Genomic DNA, 11545 nt, shown 5'->3' with positions numbered 1-11545 from the left:
TTTGTCTCTTGTCAGTGATTTTTTCAGCAAGTCTTCAGCGGGTGAAGGGTGAGTTTTTCATTGGCCCTGGCAGTGGCAAGGGTCACAGATGGTGTGGACATGGGTGCATAGGGAATCCCCAGCTGGAGGAACTTTCAAGGCAGAGATTTGGATAGTGAAGCATGACTAGGGGAGAACAGGGAGGAGTCTAGTCTGTTTTTTTTACCTGGTTCTATGTCCTCTCCCCTAATATGCAGATTTCTCAAAAGCAATGCCTGTTCTCTCTTTCCCAGAGCAAGGCATACCATTGCAGTGTAGGGGAGTGGAGGGCAAGGAAGGTGAGCTATGGAGAAGAGGCTGTAGGGGTTGTGAGAATAGAGGGTGGATGCAGTCAGGGCAGACTGAAGTTTCTCCCCAGTGCTGGCTGCCCTCCCTCCATTCTGGGTTGCCAGTGCCCCATGGGGCAAGCAAGAAGGTGTGTATTTGTCAGTTTATGTTTGGGAGGGGAGGGGAAAGAAAGTTGACTTGTTCTCATTTAACCCTTCACATCCTTTCTACATTTAAAGGAGGACGTATTTGTCATTTTGTTTTGAAGACAGTTACAATTGAGGATGATAGTGGATTAGAACCCTGGGTTAGGGAGGTGTGGGGAGGTCCTTTCAAGGACATGCTTCTTCCAGCTGTACCTGGTCACCTTTCTGTATTATATAATGATGGTCAAGGTCAGCCCACACACTAGTTAGCAATAGGGGATAGGAGACAATTCTAAATTTTACTGGGAGTGATGGGAATTCGTTTAGAGGGTTTTTAGAAGAGTGACATGTTCTGATTTGTATTATTCTGGCTGCTTCGAGGTAATAGATTTTAGAGAATCAAAGGTGGCAACAGGGAGCCCATTTGGGAGGCTGTTGCAATGATCCAGGCAAGAGATAACGGTGGTGGCAACCAGGTGGGAGCACAGAAGATAGTGAGAAGTGTCATGATGGGTATATTTGAAGGCAGAGCTAAGAGGATTCTTGAACTATTGGATGTAGGATGTGACAGAAAGAGGAGCTAAGAGGATTCTTGAACTATTTGGATATAGGATGTAAGAAAAAGAGGAGTCAAGGTTACCGTCCCGATTTTTCTCCTGGACAACTAACTGCTCATGAATTTTTGATCATTTTACAGCAGAAAATGATGGGGTAGTGGAAGGTTTTACTATGCTATAATAGTTACAATGGACCGGGCGCGGTGGCTGACGCCTGTAATCCCAGCACTTTGGGAGGCCAAGACAGGCGGATCACGAGTTCAGGAGATCGAGACCATCCTGGCTAACACAGTGAAACTCCGTCTCTACTAAAAATACAAAAAATTAGCCAGGCATGGTGGTGGGCGCCTGTAGTCCCAACTACTCGGGAGGCTGAGGCAGGAAAGTGGCATGAACCCAGGAGGGGGAGCTTGCAGTGAGCCCAGATTGCGCCACTGCATTCTAGCCTGGGCGACAGAGCTAGACTCTGTCTCAAAAAAAAAAAAAAAAAAAAGTTACAATGAACAAACTAGAGGTATAAGTATCAACTTGGATGCACTGAAACAATGCTAAGGAAAGAAACAAGCTTCAGAATGTACATTCACTAGGATACAATTTACATAAATGTGTAAGGCTTGCAAAGAGTATTGTGTAAGCTCCATATATAGATGGTAAAAGTGTAAAGACAAATACAGAATAATTACAGTCAGGGTTGAGCCCCATCTGCGAGCTTCACACTAAAACAAAACAAAACACAAACAAACAAAAACACGCCATTGCTTAGTGCAGATCCTAGTCCAGTTAAACCAGAATCTCTGGGGATGGATCCAGGCATCAGTATTTTTTAGAGCTCCCTAGGGGATTCTAGTATGTAGGCAAGGTGGAAGACCACTGCCTTACATTGACAAACAATTGTGAAATCTTTAAGAAGCAGAGGAATTTTCCCCTTTCATGCCAAGTCTTGGTCTGTGTCTGTTCTGAAGTTAGTTAAGAGACACCCGTGCCCTAATTTCCATGATGTTCAGCCAGGAAACATGAACAAAGTCTCTCAAGAGGCAGCTGAGCCCAGAACATGGTCTTCCAATATCAGTTTCTGCTAAAGGGAACTCCTTGGGGAAATGGCTGATTGCAGGGTTGGGGCAGAAAATGTACAAGATGAGCCTGTAACATCTTGTTGTACCAGATACCAGGCAAGCTCTCAATCACTACTAAGGGCTTGTATAAAGGACAGACTCAGGAGACAACTCTCACTTGTCAAAGATGGGACTCTTTGAGCATCAGTAAGAATAATGGCAATGAATTAAAACACATCAGGTATTTAAATAAATGAGTTCATAATGATCCTTTAAAAAAAAGAAAATCTCTGGATGATGCTAAGAAAGCAACTCATTTTGAAACCTGGTAAAGACAAACATTTTTCCTGCCTTTGTTACTTGAAAGTAACCAAAGAGTTGATGATAGAAGTTTCTCATTGCAGAAGCACTCATTAAGGCCCAGGTCCAGCCATAATTAGAGTGAGAGTTGCTAAGGGGTGGCCAATGGGAGATACCTGAGTCCCCGAAAATGCCTCTCTGAGTCTGTCCACAGGGCAGCTCCTTGCAGAGCTTTGTTCCAGCAGAAGATGCCTCTAATTGCACTCTTCATATAACAGGATGTGCTGGTCCCACTTGCTACACTAAATGCTCTCCCAGCACAGTCTGAGTCAGTCAAAAATCTTGATCTTGGGGCTGGGCATGGTGGCTCATGCCTGTAATCCCATCACTCTGGGAGGCCGAGGCAGGCGGATCACTTGAGGCCAAGAGTCCGAGACCAGCCTGGCCAACATGAGGAAACCTTGTCTCTACTAAAAATACACAAATTAGCCGGGCGTGGTGGTGCGCACCTATAGTCCCAGCTACTCAGGAGGCTGAGGTAGGAGAATCGCTTGAATCCGGGAGGTGGAGGTTGCAATGAGCCGGGATCGTGCCACTACACTCCAGCCTGGCCAACAGAGCGAGACTCTATCTCAAGACAAAAACAAACACAAAAGAAACAAATATTGGAAAGGATGTGGAGAAAAGGGAACCCTTACGCACTGTTGGCAGGAATGTAAATTAGTATAGCCACTATGGAAAGTAGTATAGAGTTCTTTAATATAGAGTTCTTACATGATCCAGCAATCCCACTACTGGGTATTTATCCAAAGGAAATGAAACCAGCATGTTGAAGAGATACCTGCATGCTCACGTTCTTTGCAGCTCATTATTCACAATAGCCAAGATGTGGAATCAAGGTAAGTATACATCAGTGGATGAACGGATAAAGAAAATGTGGTATATGTACACAATGGAGTACTCAGCACATGTAGTTCCAACTACCCAGGAGGCTGAGATGGGAGGATTGCTGGAGCCCAAGAGTTTGAGACTAACTTGGGCAACATAGCCACACCCCATCTTTAAAAAATAATAAAATAAGGAAATTCTGTCATTTGTGACAACATGGATGAACCTGGAGGCCATATGTTGAGATCGTGCAGTATCTGTCTTTCTGTGCCTGGCTTACTTCACTTATTTGTGGAATGTTTCTTTTCTTTTCTTTTTTTTTTTTCAAAAATTGAACCTGTAGGCCAGGCGTGGTGGCCCACGCCTGTAATCCCAGCACTTTGGGAGGCTGAGGCGGGTGGATCACCTGAGGTCAGGAGTTTGAGACCAGCCTGGCCAACATGGTGAAACCCCATCTCTTTTGTATTTTTGTACGAAAAATGCAAAAATCAGCCAGGCTTGGTGGTGGGCGCCTATAATCCCAGCTACTTGGGAGGTTGAGGTGGGAGAATTGCTTGAACCTGGGAGGTGGAAGTTGCAGTGAGCCAAGACCGCACCATTGCACTCCAGCCTGGGCGACAGAGTGAGGCTCCATCTCAAACAAACAAACAAACAAACACCCATAAAAGCAGAGAGTAGAATGCTAATGGATGGTGAAATCCTGCACATTGGATGGGCTGGGGGTGCCACTGGATATCACCCCTGGGAATGAGATGCACCATTGGGCCAGCAGCCTAAAGCTGTACACCAGGCTGACTAGGGAGCCTGCCAGGAGGTGCAACTGACTCTGGGTTTATGTTCTTTATGAGCTCTTTGGTACCTACCAAGGAGTCAGTGCTCATAAAAGAATGATAAGAAATCTGTCCCTGGCCATGGCAGATACTGCCTCCTTCACTGCCACTGTCCTGGCAGCCCTGCAGACATCCCTCATTTCCCTTGGGAAGATTGTTTTACATACCAATATTGCTCTAGACTTTCTTTGGGAGGAGTGTGTGCAATTGTTAACACCTCCTGCCCTACCTGGATAAGCACATCAGGTTTCATAGAAACACAAGTAGGCCGGGTGCGGTGTGTGGGGAAAAGAAAGAGCATGCTGACGCTCTCCCCACCATTACCCTCTAGTCCTGCCACATCCCCCTCTCCAAGATGGTAGAGATAGTGATCAATAAATACTGAGGGAACTCAAAGACCAGTGCCGGTGCGGGTCCTCTGGATGCTCAGCGCCGGTCCCCTGGGCCCACTGTTCTTTCTCTATACTTTGTGTCTTATTTCTTTTCTCAGTCTCTCGTCCCACCTGACGAGAAACACTCGCAGGTGTGGAGGGGCTGGCCCCCTTCAGCATTGGCTCACACCTGTAATCCTAGCACTTTGGGAGGCCGAGGTGGGTGGATCACCCTTAGGTCAGGAGGTTGAGACCAACCTGGCCAACGTAGAGTGAAACCCCATCTCTACTAGAAATACAAAAATTAGCCAGGCATGGTGGCAGGCGCCTGTAGTCCCAGCTATTCAGGAGGTTGAGGCAGGAGAATTGCTTGAACCCCGGGAGGTGGAGGTTACAGTGAGCAGTGAGCCAAGATCGTGCTATTGCACTCCAGCCTGGGTGACAAGAGTGAAACTCCATCTCAAAAAAAAAAAGAAAAAAAAAAAAGAAAAGAAACACAAGTAGAAGAAATTTAGGAGCAGACCCACACAAGCAGAAGAAATTTAGGAGCAGGCCCACTGGCTGCAGACAGTGGGGCCACCTGAAGGATCCTTCTTTGACTTCCTTAGCAACTTCTTAACTGGATCGCTGGGTCTTAACTGGGTCCAAGGCTAGGTCATGCTATAGGCAGCCCTGGTTATTCTGCAGTGGTGGGGGTCCTCCTGGGCCTCATGAAATGGATTCTGGCTATGGCTCAATGATGTTGCACTGAGATTGTGTCAGTTAAGGTGTTGACATCGAACTAATGAGATAAACCTCAGACTCCAAATCCAGGGAGGTTGGTGGGATATGAAATTGACCAGCTTTGCTAAGAGGGATATCTGGGTTTTGGATGGACTACAGGGCAGTTCTCCAGGTGGCCTTGGACTGACCCAGTTCTCCCAGCTTTCTCACTGTAGTTCTCAAGAATAATTATAGAGGCCGGGCGCGGTGGCTCAAGCCTGTAGTCCCAGCACTTTGGGAGGCCGAGATGGGCGGATCACAAGGTCAGGAGATCGAGACCATCCTGGCTAACATGGTGAAACCCCGTCTCTACTAAAAAAAATACAAAAAACCAGCCGGGCAAGGTGGCGGGTGCCTGTAGTCCCAGTCGCTTGGGAGGCTGAGGCCGGAGAATGGCGTAAACCCGGGAGGCGGAGCTTGCAGTGAGCTGAGATTCGGCCACTGCACTCCAGCCTGGGCGACAGAGCGAGACTCCGTCTCAAAAAAAAAAAAAAGAATAATTATAGAATGTGCTGGGAATGCAATAGCCTGAGGTCAGGAGGAACACTGGCCAGAGCAGCCTGGGCTCATTCCTGTCCCTGTTCCTGTCCCCGCTATAAAAGAATACCCTTCAGGCTGGGCGAGGGGGCTCACACCTGTAATCCCAGCACTTTGGGAGGCCAAGGGGCAGATCACCTGAGGTCAAGAATTCAAGACTAGCTGGCCAACATGGCGAAACACTGTCTCTACTAAAAATACAAAAATTAGCCAAGTGTGGTGGCGCATACCTGTAATCCCAGCTACTTGGGAGGCTGAGGCAGGATAATCACTTTAACTCAGGTGGTGGAAGCTGCAGTCAACTAAGATTGTGCCACTGTGCTCCAGTCTGGGTGACAAAGCAAGAGTCCTCAAAAAACAAAACAAAACAAAAGATGATGACGAAAAAGAAAGAATGGATTTGGGGAAAAAAACACAAAAACCAGCAGTGTCTGCCATAATATATTTATGAGAAAATACATGAAAACTTGTAATAGTATTTGCTCTAGGAACAGGATACTGGTGATTGGGGACATAAAGGAGAATGTCCCTTTTAATACCCTTTTGAACTTTTATAATCTGTTCCATATGAATATATTAACTAATCACACACTTTTTTTTTTTTTTTGAGACGGAGTCTCGCTCTGTCATCCAGGCTGGAGTGTAGTGGCCGGATCTCAGCTCACTGCAAGCTCCGCCTCCCGGGTTTACGCCATTCTCCTGCCTCAGCCTCCTGAGTAGCTGGGACTACAGGCTCCTGCCACCTCGCCCGGCTAGTTTTTTGTATTTTTTAGTAGAGACGGGGTTTCACCGTGTTAGCCAGGATGGTCTCGATCTCCTGACCTTGTGATCCGCCCGTCTCGGCCTCCCAAAGTGCTGGGATTACAGGCTTGAGCCACCGTACCCGGCCAATCACACACTTTTAACAGAGTGATAAAAATGCACCGTACGGCGTGCTTGGTAAACCTCCCTAGCTAGTTCACTGACAAGAAGTTTTTGTGCCCTCACCCTTAGCCCCTCAGAGAGGGTTATTTGTGTTGTGAAACTCAGGCCATATAGAACTGTAAGAAATCCATTTAATTCAAGGAGCACAGGAAGTATCATGGACCTGCATGTGCAGGAGCCTGGAAAGGGACACAAATCCAGCTAAGAGTCCTGGGGGGTGCCAATCTTCCTGAGCCGGTGGACCCAGCTGGTACTGGCCCTCCCTTGTGCCCTTCATGACTGTGCTAGGCTTCCTCAGGGGGAGAGAAGGCCAGTTCTGCTGCTAGGCTATCACCCCAGAACTGCTTATACACAGAGGCAGGAGGAGGGCAGATGCCTCTGGCCAGGAGGGGCTGGGGTGTGGATCCTGGGGGCCAAAGCACAGCCAGCTCCTGGGAAAGCAGGTGCTGCTTGAAGCAGGAAGTCTAAAGTCTCTGCAATGCAGAGCTCTGGGCTTCCCTTATCAGACTCTCATCTTTCCCCAGCCTTCATGACTCAAGAGAGCCAAATTTATGAACCTCGTCATTCTTCCGTTGACGATAATTTTTAGAAAGTAGATTTTTCTTGAACATTTAAACATTAAATGTAATCAGTTACACTCTTCCCAACTGTAATGACTCAGTCCATAAATGTTTCAAACGCCTTTAAAAATTGACAAATAATAACATAATCGTTACAAAACTGGATCTGTATATGCATACTAAAACCAGTTACAAATGCTAATATGTGGCTCTAAATTTGCTTATTATTTGCAGTCAGTAGCCTTAGCAGCAGGTGGCAAGACATTATGTGCCCAGATGTTGCTGTGCCATCCTGGGGACCTCAGATTTGGCCATGCCACACCTTCCATTGGAGGCACCCAGACTCTCCATGGTCTGCACCACAAACCCTGATCCTGCGCACATCGACTGGACCAGGGGTGGACCCTGGATCCTAACTCAGGCCTCTGTGAACTAGCCAGGGACCTGTAAAACCTGTACAGAGTTTTTCCCCAGAAGGGGCGCAGATAGTGACAGCTGACCAGCAGAAGGCAGGGAGGAGCTGTGAGGGGAAGCTGGCCAGAAGTTGCTGGCACAATGGAGATAAATGAGATACCAATGTCTCAGTGAGAATGGAGAGTGGGTGACGTGGAGGCAGTACTAGATCCTGACCTCTGCTGGCCAGTTCTCCTAAGGGCCCAGCTGCGAGGTTGTGCTGGGTGGCTTCTACTTCCTGCGCTCAGACAGGCAAAGGAAAAGAAGAACTCAAAAGCTGTTCTGAGCCAAAGCGATGGCATATGCCAAGTGCACAGGAAATGGAAGCTGGTCCAGAAATGTGTATGCAAGAAGTGAGGGGAGCAGGACTGAGTGGAGGGCGACATTGAGCTGTGAGGTCTCAACTGATCCCACAGGAGCTCTGAGTTGGGATCACCCAGCAGTTGCCCCGAAATGAGACAAGGGGGCTTTGTAACTCCCACCCATCACTCATTTAGTGGACACAGGCTGCACGCTGCACCAGGGATGGGGGTGGGGCAGAGCCCTGGGCGGGGCAGCTTCCTTCTGCCAGGGGCAATTCCAAGTGAATGATCTAATCTAACACAGTGGGTCCTGAAGTGTGGTCTAGGTGGTCACAAACCAGAGGTGACAGGCTAGGTCACTGTGTGTGAGGCAGGCTTGTGGTCAGAATATGGTTGGAGCAGCCCACTCAGAGGCCAGACCTGGTTAATCCCTGTAGAACATGGGAAGGAGCTGGTGTTCATTAAATGAACCTCTAAGGTTTGCAGGAGGAGGACTGATGGGATCCGATTTTCTTTCTAGTGTGAGGGAGGGGGAACTGGAGCTCAGGAGAGGGATCTGGCCATAAAGATGGGTGGGGCCAGTGCACAGAGGATTCTAAAGACACCAGAGTGGCACCGAGGGCAGAGAGCCTGTGGAGATGAGAGGGGGAAGAAAGAGGTGTTAGATGTTCCCAGCATCTGGGAAAAGTAGCATTTGCTGGGAATGGGGAGCAGGATCTGCAGATACTGAGAAGGAGCTGGGGGCAGGACACGTGGTTGTGGAAGAGAGCCAAGGGCTCCAGGAAAGAGAGAATCAGCAGTGCCAGACAAGGACTGAAAAGCCCTCCCTTCCTCCCCGAACACACAGACACACACCCGCCTGCGCGCACACACACGTGGTTCAATAAACTTGGAGTTTCCTCAGACTGCCTCTAGGTGGCAGTGTGTGCACACAGCATCAGCTGCTGCGCAGCCCTCCTCAGGGACTACCAGATTCTCCCATGGAACCAACTAAAAGTCCCCAGAGCTGTGACAGGGACAGGGAAAGGTACCTGTGATGTCTGCAGCATCCATCTGTGCTCTACTCTGTGTCAGATGAGTCTAGGTATGCCTCTCTCCTCTACTTTATAGTGGTAGGGAGAACTTTCAGTGGCTCTCCTACCAGTGTCTGTGCCTAGAGGTCCCAGGACCTTAGCAGACCCTCAAATATCTGGGTGTGAGATTGAGACAGACTGGGGACTCAGGTGTGGTCATAAAGCTGACAGTCCTGCTTCTACCACTTATCAGCTAGGTAATTCCCTCTGAGCCCCCTTTCCACATTTATGTTACTAAGTCAGAGCTTTGTGAAGGTCAATTTGCATGAGATTATTCCAGAAGAACACTCTGTGCTGTCAAGTGGCTTTGACATCTGCATAGATCCCATAGTTTCCTGGGTAGACGTGAGCAGCTCTCCGCCCTGAGTGGACCCAGCTTTCAGGGGCAGAGTTGGGACTTAGCCCAGGCAGTCCGATTCCTGGTATTATACTTGCTCTTAACATCTAGGATCTGCTCCCTCCCTTGATGTCTTATTTGGTCACATCTGGGGTTTTCTTCTTTGGCAAAACTTTCTTCTCCCATGTGGAGTCATTACAGTGTGGTTGACACACAGGGTTGAAAGGCCCATGGGATATCACCTACTGAACCACCTTTCTTTCTCTGCCACCTTCAGTTTATGAAATGGGCAACTGAGGGCAGAGAGATGATGGGACTCCTTGTCATCACCATCTGCTTAGTCTTAGATGCCATCATTAAAGGGTGTTCCACTGTGTCTTGTCCTCACACATGGGCTCCTATCACAAATCTTAGTCCTGTTTGCAGGGGACACCACTGGCAGGCAGAGGTCCCATGGCTGAGGCTATAGATGCAAATAAGAGTAGGAGCCTCCTAGAAGTTTGCAGATTCCTTAAAATAGATTGTTCTGGAACAAACAGGCCAAGTATTGAATGACAGGCCAAGAAATAAATTTCCTTTCTGTTCTATTTTCCCCAAGGCTCCCTGACCTCTTCAAGAAAGGCAACACCAGTGCAAAACTGAGCTTGAAGTAAAAGTTCTACCAAAATGTTAGCACCTAGCTCACTGCCATTGCCTGCACTTCAAGTCCTGCCATATACTGATGGAGTGACTCATCTTCCCACTAGCCTCTTGGTCCTGACCTCCTCACCCTCAGGGCCATTGACTTCTCCATTTCTTCCATCTCCATCACCTGGTCCCATGAATACACACCTCTGTCTGACCACAGCCTTGTGCACCATATCTCCCTTCTTCACATGCTGAGGGCTCTCCAGCCCCAGCCTCATCTTCTTTCCCCCTATCTACTAGCCCCTCCAGCTGTCACTTCTCTCCCCTAGTAGCCAAGACTAAGGATACAACACCTCAACTGCTTTATCTCCAACCTTCTTGAATCCTTTGCACCATTGTTTTTCTATCATGCTCTCCTGGCAAACCTCAAATTTTGATCAATCCTGCTGTCTGTGCTCTCCGCACTTGCACTTACCCCTGCTGCTGAGTACTGATGAAAAAGGTCATGTAACCTGAGATGTGTGTCACTCTCACTCTGGGTCTCCATTTGCAGCTGGGCTTGCAACCCTTCCCTAAACATTCCTGCTTGCCCATGCTCAGAGGTGTTTCTCGTTCTCTCCTAGGTTTCTCTGAAATCCTTGGATTCCACCCAACACCCACTTACCTTCAGCAGGTGCCCATTCTGTCTACTTCCAGAGAAAGTGGACCTCTTCCCTCAGGAAGCCCCACCAAACCTACAAACATCTGAATCCTCACCCAGCTTGTCTTCCTGCCTCCTGTCTCTGTGAAGGTCCTGCTGTCCTCCAGTTTGGTTCTCTCCTCTTGGTCTGAACACCAATCCTTCCCACCTTCTCCAGCAAGCATTTTCTCTCTTCCTTCAGACTCTCCTATCTCCCCTCTTCTCTTGCCTTCTCCCTTCATCATTTAAACATATTTGAGTCTCTCCTTTTAATTGTTATTTTCTTTTCATAGAAACAGGGTTTCACTATGTTGCCCAGGCTCACCTGGAACTCCTGGGCTGAAGCGATTCTCCCACCTGGGCCTCCCAAAGTGCTGGTATTACAAGCATGAGCCATCTTGCCTGGCCCAAGTCTCTCCTTTCTTAAACAAACACCCTCCTCCAACTGCTTATCCTCATCATCTTCCAGCTAACAACCTCTCTCTAATTTTCCATTTGCTGTTCAGCCCACTATTAACTGTCTTTGACCCAATTCTTCACTGAAACAGTTCTCTGAAGCTATCAACCCCATGGTTGCTCTTCAGCCTTGTTTCACTGGCCCTCTGCAGCCCTGGAAACTGGGACCACTCCCCTCTTCTTGAAACACTTGTTGCCCCTGGACTTCCCTCCATTCCACCCTCTTGGTTTTCCTCCTACCTCACTGGACAGTCTCCCTCAATCTCTTTGGTCCCTCTGCTCTCTGATTTTCCAAAGATTCTGTCCTTGGTCCTTTTCTCTTCTCATCTCCCCATCCCAAAGTAATCTCCTCTACTGTGACAGTTTCCATTATCACATGCTGCTT

General features: G+C 48.2%; 1 protein-coding gene across 1 annotated transcript in view; it reads left to right on the top strand.

Annotated features, from left to right (window-relative positions):
• The window catches only part of PLAC9 (placenta associated 9), a 325463-nt gene that overhangs the window by 303831 nt on the left and 10087 nt on the right, over window positions 1-11545 (top strand). The gene's annotated exons all lie outside the window — the stretch shown is intronic.

The sequence above is a fragment of the Macaca thibetana genome, chromosome 9, assembly GCF_024542745.1.
Source record: "Macaca thibetana thibetana isolate TM-01 chromosome 9, ASM2454274v1, whole genome shotgun sequence".
Classification (NCBI taxonomy): Eukaryota; Metazoa; Chordata; class Mammalia; order Primates; family Cercopithecidae; genus Macaca; species Macaca thibetana.
This window is presented reverse-complemented; position numbering and strand designations above follow the sequence as displayed.